This window comes from Artibeus jamaicensis, unplaced genomic scaffold, assembly GCF_021234435.1.
Source record: "Artibeus jamaicensis isolate MK-2021 breed Jamaican fruit bat unplaced genomic scaffold, CSHL_Jam_final contig_1998, whole genome shotgun sequence".
Classification (NCBI taxonomy): domain Eukaryota; kingdom Metazoa; phylum Chordata; class Mammalia; order Chiroptera; family Phyllostomidae; genus Artibeus; species Artibeus jamaicensis.
Genome location: NW_026521407.1, coordinates 12,534,288 through 12,555,738, shown reverse-complemented (window position 1 = coordinate 12,555,738; position 21,451 = coordinate 12,534,288). Strand labels below are relative to the sequence as shown.

Here is a 21,451-nt window from a genome sequence, read left to right as displayed (position 1 = left end):
AGCTACAAGTCTTCTCTTCCCTGATGCCTTTTACATCCACTTCTTTTCCAGGAAAATACTGAGACATGAAAGTGTCTTAGACAGACTAATAATTTGGTGCCTCCCCAAAACAATATACTTAAAATATTTATTCAAAATTTTAGGTCGGGTTAGAGAGAAACCAATATTTTTATTATATTAAAAAAGGGGATTCAACCACTCCCATTGGCTGAAGTAGAGTTAGTGTGCTAGAAAAAAGAAATCTCATTTTTCTGTAATTCTTGTTCTCATTTCTATTTTCTTTTGCAGTTTACTGAATCAGACTATTTGGGAGACATACCAAAGAATATAAAATTTAGGCTTTGTTCAACAGTTTGAAATTCATTCCAGAAAAAACAGCTTGGCTCTATGCATGATTTGATTTCAGAATTTCAGTTGACTTCATCTGCAGCTGTTCATGGCAGAACTGATCAACAGACATAGGTCAGCTCTACAGAGGAGGTTTCCGATTCTTTGTTTTTTTAAATTTCCATCTGAAAGCATTGTCCTCTTTGGTAGAAGAAAAAGAAAATTATCTTCACCAGGAAGTGAGTTTTGTATAGAGATCTTAGTGAACTAGCACATTTCTGATTTTGTATTGCTATCTGGGATGGGTGCCTAGATTTATTATTCCTTAATACAACTGTGTCCCTCAAATAAACAGAACTGTGTGCTCCCTCTGGTCTTCTACAGTGCTCTGCTAGAGATCATACTATAATTGTTTTTGCATCTTTGTCCTCTACTAAACTATGAGCTTGCTCAGGTCAGAGACTGTATTGTGTTCATGAAGCCTCCTGGGCCTTCAGTAAATGGATGAATGAATGCCATGGGCAGCTAGGAAAGATCAGCTGGCACCAGGCCTACATGTGGGACATTGATGAAGAATCTGAAATCTCATTGGGCAAAGCCTTCTATATGATGGGCAGAAACCCTAAGCAATCTTAAGTTGCCAAACATTCAAAGAATTTAGTCACATATTGTGTGTGTGTGTGTGTGTGTGTGTGTAGTTCACACCAAGCACTCACCATCTCTAATTTGATACAAAGCAGAAATAACAGGTACTGACCTAGGATCTTTACACCTATTTTTTAAAAGATTTTATTTATTTACTTTTAGAGAGAGGGGAAGAGAGAAAGAGGAAGAGAAATATCAGTGTGTGGTTGCCTCTCCCATGACCCCTACTGGGGAATGTAGCCCACATCCCAGGCATGTGCTCTGCCTGGGAATCAACTCGGTGACCCTTTGGTTCGCAGGCCAGCACTCAATCCACTGAACCACCCCAGCCAGGGCTGCACCTATTTCTTATTAAATTATAACAGCTCTCTGTTATACATGTTATTATCCTTTCTTTTATAGGGTAAATAACAAAATTGATAAAGGTTAAGTAAGTCCATGATCACTGAGCCAAGCAGAGGTGAAACTGGCCTTTGAACGCACCCCTGCCTTTTCCTTCCACCATATCTCCTGTTATAGTTACACATTACATATTTCACTATGGAGCTATAAGAAACAAGGGACATTCAAGCATTATATTAATTAGAATTTTCATACAATAGTCAAGAAATCAGAGACTAATTCTCCCCAGCCTCAGCCCTGAAATTGAAATACAGTAATATAAAAGTGTATCTTGATTTCCCCCCAAGGAATTGCCCTCTCTTACCCACATTGTGAGCATTAACAATAATGGGAAGTGCTTTTCAAACCATATAACATCATTCTTAATATTTATGATGCCCATGCAACACACAAACATATGTTCTGTCGAGTTATAACTGTGAAAGCATACTTAAGTGCCAAGCTCTGTCTCTCATATAGACAAGTCAAACGTTTATGCAGTTGCCCCCCCTGGAGATTTCTAAGTAGCCACGATTCCAAGAAGATGGGAGAAAGACAAGTTTAGACTCAACTTATCTTGAGGAATACTGGTTCATTTTATTAGAACCAAAAGCACATGATAATTTTAAATAGAATAAGTTATGTTTAAATGGTTGACATGATCTTTCATATTGGGGATGATGACTGCAGTGCACCCCTAAAGCTGAAGATAAGGTTTCCCTCTGAGAAATAAAATTAGAAAAGCCTCAAAAGTTCTTTTGATGAATGAGATCATCCATCAGCAGGAAAGGCAGATCTGAGGAATCTGCTGTTAAAGTGAGACTGAAGAAGAGTTGGGTACCCCCAAATCCAATTCAGGTGGCCTGCAAATACTTCAGGGAGCAGGCCTGACTTGAGGTCATCACTAAGAAAAAGGTCTTTTACTCCATTTCTAAAGAGACTGGGAATGGAGAGTGGCCAGCTTGGTTCTCTGATAACAGAGTTGAGTCAGTGGAGCCAGTACCTTCAGCAGAACTTTCTGACTATATACCGAGCTAACGTGAGCCAGTCTCAGTGTGCACTAACACAATTTAGTTTAGCAAAGCTGAGGACTAGACTTTAACCATCAATCACATACAAGCAAGTACTGCCACCTAGTCTTTCCCAGCTGCCACTTCCTCAGATTATAACAAACACAAGGTTAACATAATAGCCACTGCAACAATAATGGCAACTAACAATTGTTCAGCTCTTATCAAATGTCAGGCATACTTCTAAAGTTTTACGTATGAATTACCCACTGAGTCTTCACAGCAACCCCATGGGATAAAAGAAAACTTATGCACACAGAGGTTCTGTAATATATGTTATGTCATGTGCCAGTGAGTGGTGGAGCCTAAATTCTAACCTTAGTAAACTATTGGCATTCTTAACAACTCCTTGAGGGTGAGAGACAAGGGGGAACAATATAAATATATTTAAATAACATGTTCAAGCTGGGGTTCTTTTGTTTTTTTGGTTGCAAGATACAAAACTCTACTCAAACTATTTCAAATAAAATGTTGGGTGAGGCTCAGCCCTAAGCCAAGTAAGGTATTCTCCTAATGTAATAACTTATATTTATCTCTGTCATCACATTTACTATTGTGTTTACCACCCTGTGTTTTAATGATCTGTTTATATGTTCATTATAATTATCCCACTTGACACCAGTAACTTAATGACTTTTTTCTCTTTTACTTACTACTATATCCTTGGTGCCAAGAAAAGTGGTAGGTGCTGAAGAAATATTTGTTCAAATAAAAAGGAAGGTTGAGGACACTGGACAGGGACAGGGGTGTTAGTGAATTACTTTAATGATTAAAAAGTAAGGGCATAGCCATGAGGATGTAAAGTACGGTACAGGAAATGGAGTAGCCAAAGGACTTATACGCATGACCCATGGACATGAGCAACAGTGGGGGGATTGCCTGAGGGAGTGGGGGATGCTGGGTGGAGTGAGGGCAAAGGAGGCAAAATCAGGACAACTGTAATAACATAACCAATAAAATATAATTAAAATTTAAGATAATAAAACCTAAAAAATAAGGTAAGAGCATCTGGAACCTGGCTCTTGGCCTCTCACCTTCCTCCCCAAGCAACATGAGCTTTAGCATCTGCACCAGCTTCTCCACCAGCTACCAGCCCCTGGGCTCTATGCTGTCGCCCAGCCACTGGACTGGCTGGCCAGCAGCACAGCAGCACCCATTCAGGCCCTGGAGGTTTGGTGCCCCAGATCTCTGTGTCCCACTCCACCAGTGTGTGGGTGACTGGGGTTCTGGGACTTGGCCTTGGGGATTAATGGGGCTCTTATGGGCATAATGGGCACCCAGAATGAGAAGGAGACTAGGCAATGCCTGAGTGACAGCCTGGCCTCCTGCCTGGAGAGAGTGAGGAGCCTGGAGGCTGATAATCGGAGCCTGGAGAGCAATATTCAGGAACACCTAGAGAAGGGACCCAAGGTCAGAGATTGGGGTCATTACATTGAGACCACTGAGGACCTGAGGGCTCAGATCCTTGCAAGTTCTGTGGACGATGCCTACATCAATCTGCAGACTGACAGTGCCCCAAATTGCTGCTGATGACTTTGAAGTTAAGTATGAGAGGGAGCTGGTCATGCAGCTGTCTGTGGAGAATGACATCAATGGGCTCCAAAAGGTCATTGATGATACCAGTATCACTCAACTGCGTCTGGACACAGAGACTGAGGCTCTCAAGGAGGAGCTGGTCTTCATGAAAAGAACCACAAGGAGAAAGTAAAGGGTCCACAAAGTCAGATTGCCAGCTCTGGGTTTACTGTAGAATTGGATGCCCCCAAATCTCAGGACCTCAGGGCATTAACACTCATTATAATGAGCTGTCTTGGAAGAACTGAGAGGATCTGGACAAGTACTGGTCCCAGCAGACTAAGGAGAACACCACAGTGGTTACCTCACAGACCACTGAGAGAAGAGATATTGAAATGACACTGACAGAGCTGAGACGTATGGTTCAGTCCTTGGAGATTGACTTGGACATGATGAGAAATCTGAAGGCCAGTTTGGAGAGCATCCTGAGGGAGGTAGAGACACCCTATGCCTTGCAGGTGGAACAGCACAACAGGATTCTGCTGCACCTGGAGTCAGAGCTGGCCTAGATGTGGACAGAGGGGCAGTACCAGGCCCAATAGTATGCGGCCCTGCTAGACGTCGAGGTTAAGCTGGAGGCAGAGCTCACCACCTACTTCCACCTGCTGGGAGAAGGGAAGGACTTTGATCTTGGTGATGCCTGAACAACAGCAACTTCATGCACTCCATCCAAAAGACCACCACCCGCAGGATTGTGGACGACAACGTGGCGTCTGAGGTCAGAAACACCAAAGTCCTGAGGCACAGAAACAGGGAACCCCTTGCAGGGTAGGAGGCCAATAAAAACCTCATATATATGTGAGGGGGGAAAAAAACAAGAAACAAAGTCAGTCAGACTTTATGAGAATTTAACTCAGAAACAGAGCTTGTTCCCCTATCCTGCATTCTACTCATGATATCTTGCTTCTACACTTTTTTTTGCATAAATATCTCATTTTTTTTCAAACAGGCTTCTTCGCTTACTTATAGCTTTGGCTCCCTCATAATTTTGGCTTTTGTGAAACTTTGGAAAGCTTTGGTGCCAAGTTTAGTCAACTTTTCAGTTCTGGAGCTGATCACTACCTATAGACTCAGTGCCTACTGACTGAGGTTTTCAGGAGAAAGATTCTGAATGGTTCAGCTTAGGTCAAGAGTTCTCCAATTGTCCAGTAAGCTGTGGCTGGAGTGTTACTTGACCAAAATGGCTGTGTGGGCTTGCTAAGGAGGCAGTTTTCACAGAAAGGATTGGGGGCTGGGTATGCACCCCCAAAATAGGTCCCCTACAGATGTGAAACTGATGTTTCTCTCCCTTTGAAATCTAGACCAATTTTTTTAAACCACCAAGGAGTACATTCTAAATTACATAGAAAATTTATAGCCATATGTTTTCTGTGTTTTAATGGGGAGTTTCTATGGACTGTCATTTTCCAGTTGCTTGCATTTTCAATTTGTTCCTTGATTGCTTAAAACAAGGCATCTTTTCTTTCTGGCCTTGCAGTGAAATGTTCTATTTTGATACGGTATGTGTTAGTCATAGTGTTTGCATTTTCATTATGATATCAAGAAGTTAATCTGTTCCACTCTTTTTAACTAGTGTAGTTAAGGGCTTTTGATGGTTTCTTGTGATAATTGCATTATGATTTTCACCCTTCTATGTCTTGGACTACATAATTTCTGAAGTGTTAAGAGAATTGCCTGACTTCCTTCCCTTCACTGTTGGTTCCCTGTATATTTTTCTTTATTTCACTTTGTATAGCCTTCACTTCTTTCTTTATTTTGTGGCTGTATGCAATCATTTCTCTGAGCATCCGATCACCAGTGTTCTGAACTCTGCATCTGCATCTTGGAGTCACTTAGTTCTGTTTCTGAAGTTTTTGGTCTGTTCTTTCATTTGGGCCATATTTCTTTGTCTCCTCAATTTGGCAGCCTCTCTGTGTTTATGTGTGTTAAGTATAGCTGCTTTGACTCCCCATGTCAGCACACCTGTTACTTTGTAAGGGGCAGGGCCATGTATTCACCAGGAAGCTAGAACAGGAATAGAAACATAGAAATGGAGATCACATGGAGGGCTATCAGTGGGGAGGGGGAAGGAGGAGAGTGGAGGACAAGGTACAGGGAATAAAAAGCATAATTGGTAGGTACAAAACAGACAGGGGGAGGTTAAAAATAGTATAGGAAATGGAAAAGCCAAAGAATTCATATATATTACCCATGGACATGAACTAAGGGGGGGGGGATTGCTGGAGACAATGAGGGTATGGGGTGGAAAGGGGCAAAGGGGAGAAAGTAGGACAATTATAATAGCATAGTCAATAAAATATACTTATTAAAAATAAAACAAGATATTTTTTTATTTAAAAAAGAATTGCCTGAAATTTTATTTGTAATTCTTGATTTAATATAGATGCTGAAGAGCCCTAGATTGCCCTTAATTTACAAATGAATTCCAAAACATCACTTCTAAGTCAGTTGTTTGAAACTGAAATGCATTCTCCTACTGGTGCACAAGATATTATTTAACTTATAATATATTCATTCACTCAATTATTCCATGAAGAGCCACTATTTGGCTGGCACTGTGTTAAACAACTCTGATTACAACATGAGCAAAACAGGTAGAGTCCCCTTCCCCATGAAGCTTAAAGTCAACAAGAGAATCACAAATAGGCAAACAATTACATAGAGCTAATAGTAATAGCTGACCCTGGGTGCCTGGTGCATAGTAGGTTCTCAAAATATTCATAGGATGCATGACTCAATAGGTTAAAAATGAATAATTTATGTTTATTATTTCATTTTATCTTCACATTTCTTTGACTTAACCTTTTAAAAACTCTAATCATAACTAAACTGGTTAGTAATTCCACTAAGAAAGATACATTTACAATGTATATCTTTTTAAACTTTTTATTGATGTACAGTATAAAATACATACAGAGATGTATGATAATATGCACATATCAACTCGATGCATTTTCACAAACTGAACACACCTGATCAAGAAACAAACTTTACCAGCATCCCAGAGCTTTCCTCATGCCTTTCATGATCATACACCCTCAAAGGTAAAGGATGTTATTGGTAAATTAAAATAGGTTGGCCAGGGGACTTCCGCCAAGATGGAGAAGTAGGTGGAGGGTCTACCTCGCCTCTGTGCACAACCAAATCTAAGAACAACTATTTTTAACAGCAGTCACAACCAAGCCACACGGAAAATCGACAATACGGAGTCCAAAGGACAACTAGATACTTGGCTGGACCGGTACGAAGGAGCGAGGCCAGAAGCAGAGCAGGTTAGCAAGAAAAAATCCCCGGGGGCGGTGCGCGGGCGCGCAGGCAACCGAGGGCTGATCGCCAGCGAGCTGGCTGCCGGAGCGCACAGGGAATAGGCGCGGTGGGTCGCTCAGTCTCGCGCATTTACGTGCGGAGAAACCAGTGAGAAGGGAAACCCGCGCGGTGCAGCAGGCTCGCAAAATTAGATCGGATAAGCAAACCCGAGGCGTTTGAGTGACTGGACAGACTGGCTGGCAGCGGAGAGGATCGCCATTGCTCCCTCTCTGACCCCGCCCCCACACACAGTGCGCAAACCAGCGACCTGGGTCGCCCCGTCCTGGTAAACAACTAAGGCTTCGCTCCGCTCACTAAACAGCACGAATAGACCAAAAATGGCTCTAGAACCACTCAGAGCCCCAGAACCGATAGACCTAAGTGATGAAGAAATAGCCAGTCTTTCAGATGCACAGTTCAAAACACTGGTTATAAAGATCCTTACAGAACTGGTGGATTTTAGTCACAAATTAGAGAAACATATGGAAGCTAAATTAATTGAAATGAATGCTGATACAAAAGATACCAATAGTGATGGAAAGAAAATTGGGACTCAAATCAAGGGAGAGGACCAGACAGAAGAAAAAGATGATCAAGCAGAAAGGAATGAAGAAATAAGAATTCAGAAAATGAGGAGAGGCTTGGGAACCTCCAGGACATCTTTAAACGTTCCAACATCCGAATTATAGGGGTACCAGAAGGGGGAAAGGCACAACCACCAGTTGAAAAATTATTTGAACAAATAATAAAGGAGAATTTCCCCAAGATGGCAAAGGAAATAGACTTCCGAGAGATCCAGGAAGCTCGGAGAGTCCCGAGGAAGTTGGACCCGGGAAGGAACACACCAAGGCACATCATAATTACATTAGCCAAGATTAAAATGAAGGAGAGAATCCTAGAAGCAGCAAGAGCTAAGGGGACAGTCACCTACAAAGGAGTTCCCATCAGACTGTCAGCTGATTTCTCAAAAGAGACCTTACAGGCAAGAAGGGGCTGGACAGAGGTATTCCAAGTCATGAAAACCAAAGACCTACAACCAAGATTGCTCTACCCAGCAAAACTTTCATTTAGAATGGAAGGACAGATAAAGTGCTTCTCAGATAAGGTCAAATTCAAGGAGTTCATCATCACCAAACCCTTACTATATGAAATGTTAAAGGGACTTACCTAAGAAAAAGAAGATAAAAAAGATGAACAGTGAAAGGACAGCAAACTCACAGTTATTAAGAACCACACCTAAAACAAAAGCAAACTAAGAGGATAGCTAGATCGGGAGCAGAACCATAGAAATGAAGATCACAGGGAGGGTGAGCAACAGGGGAGTGGGAGGAGGGGAAGGGGGGAGAAGGTACAGAAAATAAGTAGTATAGACAGTAGATAGAAAATAGATAGGGGGGAGGGTAAGAATAGTAGGGGGAAATACAGAATCTAAAGAATTTGAGACACATGTTCATGAACTAAAGGGGGAAATGGTGGGGGAGGGGTATGCAGGGTGGAGGGGAAGGGAGGGGGGAATAGAGCAAATATAATGGCATAATCAATAAAAAATAAATAATAAAAAAAAGTCAAAATAAAAAAATAAAATAAAATAAAATAAAATAGGTTGGCCAGCAGTCATGTGTTAGAGAAGAAGAAAGATATTTAAGTCAATTCTAAATTGTTCATTTAGGACTAAAAAAAAAAGTGTTACCAGAATTCTTTATTTTGTTAGTTATGATTAGATTCAGCTGTATATAAATGAAAATTCAAAATAACAGTGGCTTAAGTAAGGCAGTTTATTTCTCTTTCATGTGAAAGACGTTTAGAAAGAGATATTTAGGGCTGATTTGGCAGCTTCACAGTTATTAGATACCCAATTTCCTTCTGTTTTATAGAACAACCATTCTAGGGCATAGCTAGTGATCACCCAAGATGGCTATTGGAATTCCATTCATCTCCTGCATATTCCAGGCAGCAAAAAAGGAGGAAGGGCAAAAGGACTTTAACTCCCAGCTGATTACGTTTGCTTCTAAGGAGTCTGTCCCCAAGTCCCTCAAACATTTCTGCTTTTATCTACTTGTCCAGAATTTAGTCATGAGGCCATAGGGTGTTTAAGGGAAGCTGGTTGTAGCTTACACTGATCTTCTCAGTGATGCAGGAGTTCTGCTAGTAAGGAGAACATATTTGGGGGAAGCAACTAGTACTGTCTGCTGTAGTTATGTTGACTTTCATTATAATTGCTTACCATGTATCACATTGTCTAATGAAATTTTCTGCCTAGGAAGGGGAAAAATGGAAATGTAGTTGTCATGTATAAGGAATTGAATGATGAGATTTCAAAGAAAGGTGTCATGTATAAGAAAGTGGGAGATGAGAGTTCAAAAAAAGTTCATTTACTATACAAAGGGTTCTAGCCAGGTTCAATTGTTTGCTGTAGGCCATAGAACCAATAAGCAAACCTCTCTAAGCCCAAGAGTCTCACTGGTAAATTGTAGCAGCTACACCTCCCCTCTAATTATAGCAAGTCATGGTAGAAAATTTTTTCTAAAAAGCTCTGTGTGCGTGTGTGTTAGGAATTAGCTAGAAAAATTCAAACTAATAGTATTAAATCCTCAAAGGTATATTTTCTTCCTTCAAATTTAGTATTTTGAAATCAGCAAGTGGGTAAATGTTATACTAGAACCTGGCTTATTATATGGATTTATACTTAGAACAAGTTAGGTCTTGTTTCCCACAAGAAAAAACTATTTACATAAAAAGGCCAGCACACCACAATTCTAAAGTAGGTGCTACTATTGTCTCCCCTTTTCACTATGTTATAATGTTGGGCTCCGTTCCAAGAAAAACCCTCCCTGAGGCTGGGTGAAACTGGAAGCAAGTTGTACTTGGAGGCCTTCCTGCCTGTCATTTTTGAACAGGTGAAGTCTGATCAGAGTGAGCCTCCAGGGCTGTCTGTATCAGCTAAAAATGTAAACATCAGGAAGAGCAGGAGGTAGAAAGGGAGATCAGCAGTTGACAAAAAGGCATCTCTCTAAAGGAGCATCGGCTGGGTTTAACTAGGAGAGAGGGCAGGGAAGTAACCATGAGAGAATTCTTGTGGAGGGAAAGAATAGAGAAAGGGAGGAAAGGGCCAGAGGGAGACTTCCAAGTAGGCAAGGGAGTTGCAGTGAGCACATACAGAGTCCCAACCTTCAGGGAATGGCAACGCTTGTAGCGGAGCAAGGCCAAATGGTTGATTCGATAAATGTTATTGAGTAACTGCAGTGTCAAAGGCACTGTGCTAGGTGACATAGGGGACACAAATTTAAATCAACATGAACTCTGCATGAAGAGTGCCGATGGTCAACAAACTATCAAAGGAGATAAAGCATGGGCTTAAAGCATGTCACAAATTTTATGGTGATTGATGCAGTGAAAGAAGGGTAAATTGTATGCTCCAGAAATTCAGGGAGGAGGAGAGTGCAGCTACAAGAATGGTGAAGGTAGTAAAGTAGAAAGAACTGTAGAAAGTTTGAGAACATATCCTTTGAGTTGAGTTGTGAAGGCTGAGCAAGAGGGATAGGGGTACTAAGGATAAGAAGAATAAGAGGTTTGGGAAGTGGAGTAGGAGGGCAGCAGATGAGTCTTAAGAAACACAGAGTAGCTATGAAGAAGGTGGAGCTAAGAGGCATGGCAGAATGACAGAATTTCATTGCCCCACAGAGCACAGTTAGGCACCCGGGACCTCATAATGTAGAATCTGCTCTAGGGGGTGGCCTCTGAAGGAAGAGCCAGGAAAACATCTGCTCTCTCCCTCAGTCTAGAGTTTATACTACTCCTAATTTCTCTGGCATACTTTAATTTTGCCATCCCCATTTGCTGACATCATCATAAGGACACTAATGGACATTGTACTCTGTAACCTGTCAGCCTAGATACGGTGGCTGCAGATGCAGTTAGAGAAGGTGGAGTAAACTGGAGAGCATAGGTGAAGAGAGAGAGGCAGAGACAGAGGGACAGAGAGAATGACCGCACCAGCTGTCCCTTTATAATAAATCTGGTGGACTGACTTATAAGATTTTCTCGATAAGTCACCAAAGGACAGGCAAAGAAAGCAAATAAACAAGTGGGACTACATCAAACTAAAAAGCTCCTGAGGATGTGGAGAAAGGAGACCCTTATACACTGTTGGTGGGAATGTAAATTGGTACAGCCATCATAGAAAACAGTATGGAGGTTCCTGTCTGATTCAGCAGTCACACTTCTGAGTGTATATCCAAAGGATATATCAGTGTCTCAGAGAGATGTCTGCACTCCCACTTTCATTGCAACATTATTCGCAATAGCCAAGTTATGGAAGCAACTTAAGTGTCCATTAAATCATACATGATCATATATATGTACATACATATACACATATGTACATGGTAGGGCAAAAGGTTTACAGCTGTACATGAAACAGTTTCTTCTTGCATTATTATTTATTAATTATTGTATTACTTTTCATGCAAACAAAATTTTGGTTCATACTTGCTCTCATGTCCTTTCCATGTTTTTCCTCACCCTTGGCCTCTGTCCATTTGCCAAGTCTGGTACCACATTCTTTCCATATTGTTTCATCTCTCCTCTTCTGGCCCAATTCTCCCATTGCTGTTATTAATCCAACTTTACACTCTACCAAACAACTCTGAGGAGCTTACAGAGTATTTTGAGACACAATCCTGATGTTGCTAAAATATTCATTATAAAGTGCACACCCTTTAAGGGACTCTTACAAAAGACAGAGTTAGGTGGTGAGACTATAATCCATAGATTTACAACTTGACTGGACTCTTGTATATCAGGTTAATTTAAAGCATGCCCACTTGCCTATTAGTGAGCTGTTCTTAATGGAAAGGAGTTATATGAATTGATTTATTATACATAAGACACAGTCTAAACTGTCACTGCTTTGTATCTAAATTTGATTTCTAAAAGGTATCCAGGTGAAAGAATCACTTTTCAGATGAAAGAAAAATTCCAAAGAAGAACATATGTGATAGTGTCATAAATACTTGTTAGCCTACGGCAAGCAAGGCTTATATAGCAGTCTTTTTTAATATTTATTCATTCTAGGAATGGTTTAAATTAGTACTTTCATTCAAAGCTCCAAAGGCATTATGTTTTAGCAAAACTAATAATCCTTGTAATGCTAACTGACTTATGTATGTTTTTCTTCTTGTTGTTTGAGAGAAGGAAGTCATGAAGCTAAGCATCTGGTTTCAGTATTAGGCTTCAAAGAAATAGATACTCCCTATATTGCAGAGAACTGGTATACTGAAATCCTTTTACTCTTTTCATTAATCACTTATATCTAGTTGCTCAGTATAATCTGTGGATTACTCAAATAAGAAGGGGCAGTCTTCCATAAAGGATGCTTCTACTTGGTGTGCTCATTGAGCCCTGAAATCTTATTTGCAAAAGTCAGATGGAAACCAATTGGCTCAGGTACCTTCCTGTAACAAAAGGATTCTTAGCTCCATGACCTCAGTAAGATATCAAAAAGATTAGCTGAAAGTCATTGGGTCCATGCAGTGGGATAAATTATATGTATTACCAGATAGTTCAACATACATATGTATATTAGGACTCTTGATAAAGGTAACCAAAACCAACTTGAAGTAGCTGGAAGCAATAGAGAGAATTTATTAAGTGGGTAAAGGGTTATCTCAGGCTGAGAGGCAGCCGGGTTTCAAAAAGCAAATAGCTTAGAGTTATCAGCTCTGGGGCTTTGAGCTCTCCTTGAGCCATGTTTTGATCTGTTCACACCTGTTACGTATGAGGAGCAGAGCCTTAGTTGTTCACCAGGGTAGGGCTACCCAGGTCGCTGTTTGTGACACTGTATGTGGGGGCGTGGTCAGAGAGGGGCCACCCAGGTGGCTGGTTTGTGATGCTGAAATGTTAAAGGGACTTACCTAAGAAAAAGAAGATAAAAAAGATGAACAGTGAAAGGACAGCAAACTCACACTTATTAACAACCACACCTAAAACAAAAGCAAACTAAGAGGACAGCTAAATCAGGAGCAGAACCATAGAAATGAAGATCACATGGAGGGTTAGCAACAGGGGAGTAGGAGAAGGAGAACGAGGGAGAAGGTACAGAAAATAAGTAGCATAGGTGGTAGGTAGAAAATAGAATAGTAGGGGAAATATAGAATCTAAAGAACTTGAGACACGTCATAAACTAAAGGGGGGGGAGTTGTGGGGAAGGGATGTGTAGGGTGGAGGGGAATGAAGGAGGGAAATAGAACAACTGTAATGGCATAATTAATAAAATATATTTCTTAAAAAAAAGCAAATAGTGTCGAGTACAGGGGAATGGTCCAGATTCTGGCAGTCTTGTATTCTTCCTTCTTTACAACCTGATTTTTCTCTCCATAGACCAAGTTTTATGCTATAAATTTTATTTTTGTTGTTGTTACCAGTGTTTGTTTGTTTCAAATTTGTGGAATAATAAAGGCTTCTGGACAAATGCTTTGCAAATGCCAAAGTCTACTGTACTTTCACAAACAATGTAAAGTAATGAATATCACTTTGAAAAACTAAAAAAAACCCAAACACTGGAGGAAGGTATGAGACCCAGCATATTAGTAAATACAGATTCATTGAGGACACATTTTGAGAGCTAATCTTAATTACCTATGGGAAAATCCTTTTTTACTTTTCCAGGAAATTATAGTATTAATTTTAGATTATATAACTAATAAAAATAATGAAAAATTATACAGAAATCTTTTAAATCATGTCTTCCAACTCATAATGCATTAAACCTAATAAACCACTAAGCTGGTTTACCCCTATAAAAACAAATTAATCTTTTTTTTATGAAGGGAAAGTTGAATGTATTATGTCTAGTAAACACTCTACTATACTAAAGAGTATGAGATGCTGAGATTTTTTGGTGAAATTCTTGAGGGATCATTACGTTTATATGGACTTTGATTAAGGGAGGTTAGTATAGGCCTCAATCATCATATTAAACACACACACACAAAAAAAACAGGTAAAACTCAATGTTGGTGTCAGGTAACTATTTAACTGGTATAATGATAATTACAAACTATTAAGGTATGCAGGAAAAACAGACAAGGAGAAGTCATTTTAAGTTGGTCTAGTGATTTTGAGTTTATTATAAGGATTGAAACAAAAGACAATATCATTTCAAAGTGTTCTGCCTCATAAGCTGTAGCATGAAAATATCAAACAATTTTGATTTTGCTTTCTAATTATTAATTTTGGATTGGATACTTTCCAAACTTTCTGAAAAATGTTTAAATAGCAGTAAGTGTATTTGCATAAAATTGGCTAAAAAAAAGCAATTAGAACTTGATTAATATGTTAATTTAGTCCAGTACAAATATATCTGCATAGAGTTTATTGAATAAATCTCCCTTGATGTAATAGAAACTCAGGTGTATTTATTTACTTTAAAATTGAGCTAATTGGTTTATAAAAATTTTGATATGAGAGTGATTTTGTTGTTTTTGAGGTACATATGTTTTTTATTATACTGTTTTCATTACCTAAGAAAAGTTTTTAAAATTATACAGATAATTAAGGGATCATACAGATAAATTTTAGTACATATACAGGCTTTAGGCTATTTCATAGAATCATTCACTCTATTGTTTAGCACAGAGGAGGTGGTCAGATTTTGATAAAATAAAAATTAAAAGCAAAACAAAAATACTCACTCTGAAGCCCCTCTTACTTACTGGTCTAGGTACTATTCCCAACCCAGCTTCGTGACCAGTCATCTGGCTCTTTTACCCATACAAGGCCATAAACCTTTCCAGCAAGCATTATTTACTGGTTAAGCCATGATTCAGGACCCTGGGGTGGGATGTGCCCAGGTACCCTTCACCTTCCTGGGGGGAAAGATTCAGGACAGAGGACAGGGGGTTGCAGCTAGTTCAGATTTTCCCAGGAAATGTGCCTTCTGCCTGGTGGTCATCCCAGGCTGACACCCAGCATGTGCAGCAGAGGGACTTGTACACATGCTGTTACCATTCCCACCCAGAGACATCGTCCCCTTCAGCGGTCATTGCCCGTTCACAGTGGGGAAGTCCAGGCCATTCTGCCAGCAGTTTCTGGCTGGGGAAGCTGCTGTCAAAAGGGGTGGTTCTGAAGTTCTTGATTTTGCTCTTGATGTCTGCTGCCCTTTTGCCGTCCCCTGGGGAGCCCCCTGAAGCCACTTGAAGCTCAATGTCAAATTTATTTTGTATTCCTACTACCCCCCCAAAAAGACACCAGTTGGTTTTTCATTTGTTACCAACTTAATTATCTGACATCAAACAAGAAATGAAATTAGTTTTTTTAAATATGGTTACCCTATAAACCTATTTTTTCTATGTAGAAATTTTTCTTTACCATCTGGAACAGAAGGTTAAAAATACCCATACAAATGATGTAAATAACACACCTCTTATAAGAGCTGTGTGAATACACTGTTTCGTTTGGAAGAACATACAGGACCAGGAATTTAAAATCCCAAGACAAGAATGATTTCTATCCTTGTCTTTCACTAATTATGTAGGAAACCTCTTCAAGATTCACTACAAAAAAAATGGCAGTTAAACTCTAGAGGTGGGTTATATCCCTCACCCATCAGACAGAAGGATTAACCAGTGGCTTTTAAATATACATGATAAAAACCCAGTTAAAGATTAGCCCTTTGGCAATTTCTTTTCTTTTCTTTTTAAATTATGTAACTTTTAATGCATACAAAAGAGCAGAAGAGACCTGTGTAAATATAAAGATAAAAAGAGTACCCCGAATTTTGTTTTTTCCTGTCTTAGTCTGCTCAGGCTGCCGTAACAAACGACCACAGACTGGATGGCTTATCTCAGAATAATAGAGTCTGGAAGTCTAAATTCCAGGTGCCCGCTCAGTCCCCAGACATGGCTGTCTCTTCTCAGTAACTTCCCCTGATGATAGGGTCGAGGGAGCTCTCTCAGGCTTATTTCATGAAGGTACTAATCCCATTAGCGAGGCCCACGGCCTCCAGTGTCTAGCACCATTATGCTGGACATTACATTTCCACATATGAATTCAGGGGGACACAAACATTCAGCCTGTAGTCATTACTTTCTTACTTTTAAAAATAATTTAATCATAATGGAAAAATAGAATCAAAATAAATAAACAAAAACAATTTAATCATGTAGGTATGTATTTCTAAGCAAAGCTTTATTGTGTTTTGTTTGTTAACTTTGTACAAATGATCTTTCTATGTATGGTTTTCTGCTACCTGCTTTTTTTACTATGTTATGTTTCCAAGCTTTATCCTAAGGTTATGTTCTAAGATTCATGTGTCGTTTGGGATGTGACCGACACAGTGTACCATGACCTACCTTTTCTACTCATTTTATGTTTTTAAGCTACCATGCTCATTGCTGTGAATCTGTAGGACCTTGGGCTTTCCCACTCAGCCGGAATTACCTTAAAACAGAAATAATAATAGTAACTACTACACAGGGTTGTTTTGAGCATTAATAAATTATGGTTATGATACTTTCTTTTTGACTGATGAGAGAGAAAGAGAAATAGCCATTTGTTGTTCCACTTTCTTCATGCATTCATTGGTCGGTTCTTGTATGTGCCCTGACCAGGGATTGAGCCCGCAACCTTTGGTTGGGGATGACACTTTAACCAACTGAGCTAACTGGCCACGGTTATACTTTCTTTTATAAAACGTCTTCTGGTTGCTTATTGTTTGTTCTTATGGGTATTCTCTTTTTTCTCTGGGGTGTTTAAGGCCTTAGCTTTCAGTGTTGTGCCATTTCATCTCAATATGTCTCTTTGCTTATCGTGGTTGATGCGTGCTGTGCTTTCTCTCTGTGTGGATTTATCTTTAATCAGTTCAATAAAATTCTTGGCTATTATCTTTTTCAGTATTGCCTTGCCCCTATTCTCTTATTCTGATCAGATGTTAAACCTTAAACATTGTTCTACCCTCCATGTCTTTTAACCCCTCTTTCATATTTTTCATTTCCTGCACACTCTGTACTGCATTGTGGGTAATTTCCTCACGTGTAACTTCCAGAACACTAATCCTGTTTTAGGCTGTTTTTATTCTGTTTTGAACACATTCATTGAGTTGTTAGTTTCAAAATCTATATCTCCTGGGTCAAGAAGTTCTCTTTGGTGCTTTTACTACTCATTTTGATTATTTTAATAATTTTTTGTTTTTGTAATCTACTTCATTCCATATTTGATTTCTTTATAAGGTTCATAACAGGTTATTTAATAAAATATATTTTTAAATACAATCTTTAAAAAAAACCTGTGAGCTGATATTTTATTGAACTTAATTTATGGAAGTCCCAAGGATGCACACTGAGAGTTGCTTTCCTCCAGAGAGTATTTGCATTTGCTTCTGAGGGGAGGTGTGGGATACAACTAACTGATCAGGGATCTCTGAAGCTTTCTTTCCTTCTCTCTTCTTCCTTCTTCCTTCTTTCTTGTTCTCTTTTCTCCATAACCGGGCTCAAAGCATGAATCTCAGGTGTAATTCCCACACCTTGTAGTGTGTGTCTCCAGCTGGTCCTGGACTAGTACTGGCATATGCCCAGGCCAGCTCTGGCTTTTATATTTGCTTATTGCTCCCTGTTTTTATCTGAGCTGACTTTTTTTTCCTTCTTCATCTCTCTCATAAAACCACAGCAAAACTTTAAAATGCATGTTATTTTTTATTCAAATCAGGATTTAATTGTCTCATAGCTGATGGCCTCTTTAGGTTATATAGCTTTCCATGCTGCCAAAAAATGATGTCCGCACAAGCATTTCTAGCCGAATAACAATTCTTGGGTGAAAGATGTGGAGGACTCTTCCGTTAGTATAATATTAAGTTTCTCTTTTCACTAAAGTCCCTGTCTCAGAACTTGAGTTCTGTGCAGAAAGAACACTCAGTTGGGAGTCAGAGGTGAATGATTGTGTATGTTGCCTTGGAAAAGTCACTTCGCCCGGATCAGTTATCTAACTGCTTTGTTTCTGTTTGTTGTGCTATAGAATCAGGATATACATGTCCCCATACCTACCCACAAGTTAGAAGGATAAAATGAGAAACTGTCTAAATCATACCTTGAAAAATAGTGAGGTGAGAAACATAATGTGATGATAATTATAGTAACTAACATTTATTGAGCCCTTACCACATTTGGCAATTTTGCTAAGCCTTTCATAAGCCCTCATTGGCTCCTTACAACAACACTTAATAAAATGGGTATTAATATTTGATTTAGCAGTTGAAAAAACTGAGGCTCACAGAGACTAAAAGTTTAAGATGATGGTACTGTTATTTAGGAGCTCCTTATTCTCAACATGAAATGACCTGGTTCAGTTATTATAATCAAGGGCAGAGGACTCCTCAAGGTGAGTTAAGTACCACAATATCTCAGTTACCTGGATGATTTTCTCTCAAGAAATGAGAAGTATTATATTTACAAGGATGTATGCCCTGCAAGATACCTGCTATGTTAAAACCTCTACCCTGAGAAAGTAATGTGCTTTTGATAAAAGCAACTTTAGCCATGAAGACTCCATTGCAATTTGTACAGCTGTGTAATCGAAACTACTAAAAGGCATCTTAATATATTATTCTGCTCACAGAACAGCAGTTTGATTCCTATGACTTCTTGGCACATCTGTTTGGGATATAAATCCTAAGCAGACTGAGCAGTCACTTTCTAAATCTTCAAAATGCTTTACTAAGCAAAGTCTTTAGTGTGGTTAAGGAGAGAAGAAATTAATAGACTCCCAAGCGAGTGGAGTGGTCTGGCTCACTGCACAGTGTTTAGGGCAGGTGCAGGCAGGACTGGAAATGTGAAGAAGGTGCAGCACTTTGAGGCAGAGGATCACACACAAGCCTACAAGCACCAGAAGGTGAACTCTCTTGCCAACTTGAGATAATTAGAGAGGGTCTTTGGAGAAAGTGTTGCCCATGTTTGCAATGTGTTTAACTTTTGTTATTGGCAAGGGTTCAAATTATGTTTAAGTGGGCTTGATTGGAGATACTAATTATTACTGGCTTGCTTACCCCCTTTCTAGCAAAATCCCTACTCACTGACCCTACTGAATTGTCAGTAGGCCACATGACCATGACCACAACTAATTTACAGCTGTTCCAAAGGAGTGGCCATAAACTATACCCAGTGACCTATGTCTCATGTGCTTTGGTTTAAAAAGAAAAGCAGAGGAAGTCAAATCTTCTCTCTTGGGAACCTGCAATAAGAAACACAAAGGCAAGCTACAGTGTTGGTATGTGTTGGAACTGGAAGTCCATAGAGGTGCAGGGGTGAGAGTGGCTGCTTTTGCAGCCAGGTGCGAGATGAGTAAGCTGAGAAGGCTGGTCCTGAGAGAGGGGCTGATTCACTGAAGGTCAAAAAGCTCTGGGGGAAATGAGGGAGTGACCATTCCCTAGTCCTGCTGCTGCACTTTTGCCTCTTCCTGAGGCTTTGCAGTTCAGTTTGCTCAGGTTTTAGTGCATGTGTTTTTTTTTTCTATAAACCCTCCCTTTGATTTGTCTCTGAGTAATAAGTAACTTTAGTAACTTGACTCAGTCTGTTTCTTTTAACCAAAAATAACCTAGTATGGACCACATGATTTATGACTATTCTGTCTAATGCTGCTCTGCGTGTTAACACCTAGACTATCTTCAAATGTGCCCTACTTGTTTCCCGTCTCAGTAGGACTCTTGTACTACAAGTGGCGGAAAGGCACATCACACTGACCTGAAAGGGGGAGTGTATTGGAAAGATTTAAGTATCTGATGAAACAGCCATGTCTGGGAAAGAACAAGGATGCTCTGTGCCTCAGAAACAACTGGAACCAAGGACTCAAGCCCTCTTAGAACTCTAGTTCTATGTTTTGTCTTTCCTTCTCTCTGTATATTTTTATCCCTTCTTCTGCTAAAAGGAATAGAAAACATGGCCTCTGGGAATCCTAGTTTTCTGTAGAGACTATATGACTTAGTGATTAGGAAGCATGGGTCCCAAGGCAGGTGGGCTGGTTTGGGATCTAAATTTAGCCATCAACTAGCAGAGAGATCTTGACCTTTAAGTTTAACCTTGAGTTTAAGTCTGTTTTCTCCCCCGTAAAATGGAGATTAAAAATAGGTGCCTACCTCCCAGTGCTGTGAAGATTATATGTGATAATGTATGTACAGCATTTAGCTTAGCATCTGGCACTCCATTAAGTTCGTACTTATTATTACTTCCTTGCCAAAAGCAAAACCAGAAAAGGCTTTTCCTTTGAGAATATAGATCTTAGCATATATTGATACAAATACCTTTGCAAAAAAAAAAAAAACAACCGGGAGACAGGGGCTTGGTGAATCTCTCCATCAGTATGGTACAGGAGGTGAATTGCAAAGAACCACGCAGAAGCAGGGCTTGTCAACATGTTAGCAGCCCCGGTGGGGAAGCTCAGTTGGTTAGAGAACCATCCCAATACACCAAGGTTGCAAGTTCGAATAAATGGAACAACAAACCGATCGATGTTTCCTTCTCTCTCTCTCAAAAAATCAATTTCAAACAAAAAAAGATATGACGGTACCGGTACATTGTGATAGCAGCTCCTATTGATGTCACTGGAGGGCGCTAACAGGCCTGGAGTGTAGGGCATAGCTCTGAAACGCATTGCTAGCCAAGGCACATCCATTCATGGCCACCAGAGGGTGCCAGATGGACAGGATGGGGATCTGGCCCGAGCAATTTAACTGGCTGAGGAAACTTCAAGGAGAACTAGCTAGAGGAGGAAAAGGAAAGAGGGCCAATAAAGTAACGTATGCCTTACTGGCTCTGTATGGGGACCCTGGAACCCTGGGACAAGAAAACTCAGAGAGCCTCAGGAGATCTCTGTGCTTGGTTTGGCTTGAAGTCTCAACGTGTCTCAAAGAGATCTGGCTGGAGAAGCAGGGAACTGCTTCTTGATGTTAAAACATCAAGACAAGAGGGTTAGGAGAGATCAAGAATCAGGCTTGAGTTGAAGAACCTATACAGAAGTCTGGCAAGGCCAAGTGAACAAGACAAAGATGAAGCCTAGAGATATGACCCAAGGCAGAGTTAGCGGAGGGCAGGAGCATTTGACAGAGCACCTAGGCTGCTGTTGAGGAGGGGTCTGCTCAAAGGGTCAAACCAGCTCAGATAAAC

General features: G+C 40.0%; 2 pseudogenes; one reads left to right on the top strand and one right to left on the bottom strand.

Moving 5' to 3' along the window:
* The first annotated feature begins 3,351 nt into the window (after window positions 1-3,351).
* Window positions 3,352-4,770, top strand: LOC119062711 (keratin, type I cytoskeletal 18-like; annotated as a pseudogene).
* Window positions 4,771-15,214: 10,444 nt separating this feature from the next.
* Window positions 15,215-20,939, bottom strand: LOC119062710 (cytochrome c oxidase subunit 6B1-like; annotated as a pseudogene).
* Window positions 20,940-21,451: the final 512 nt, after the last annotated feature.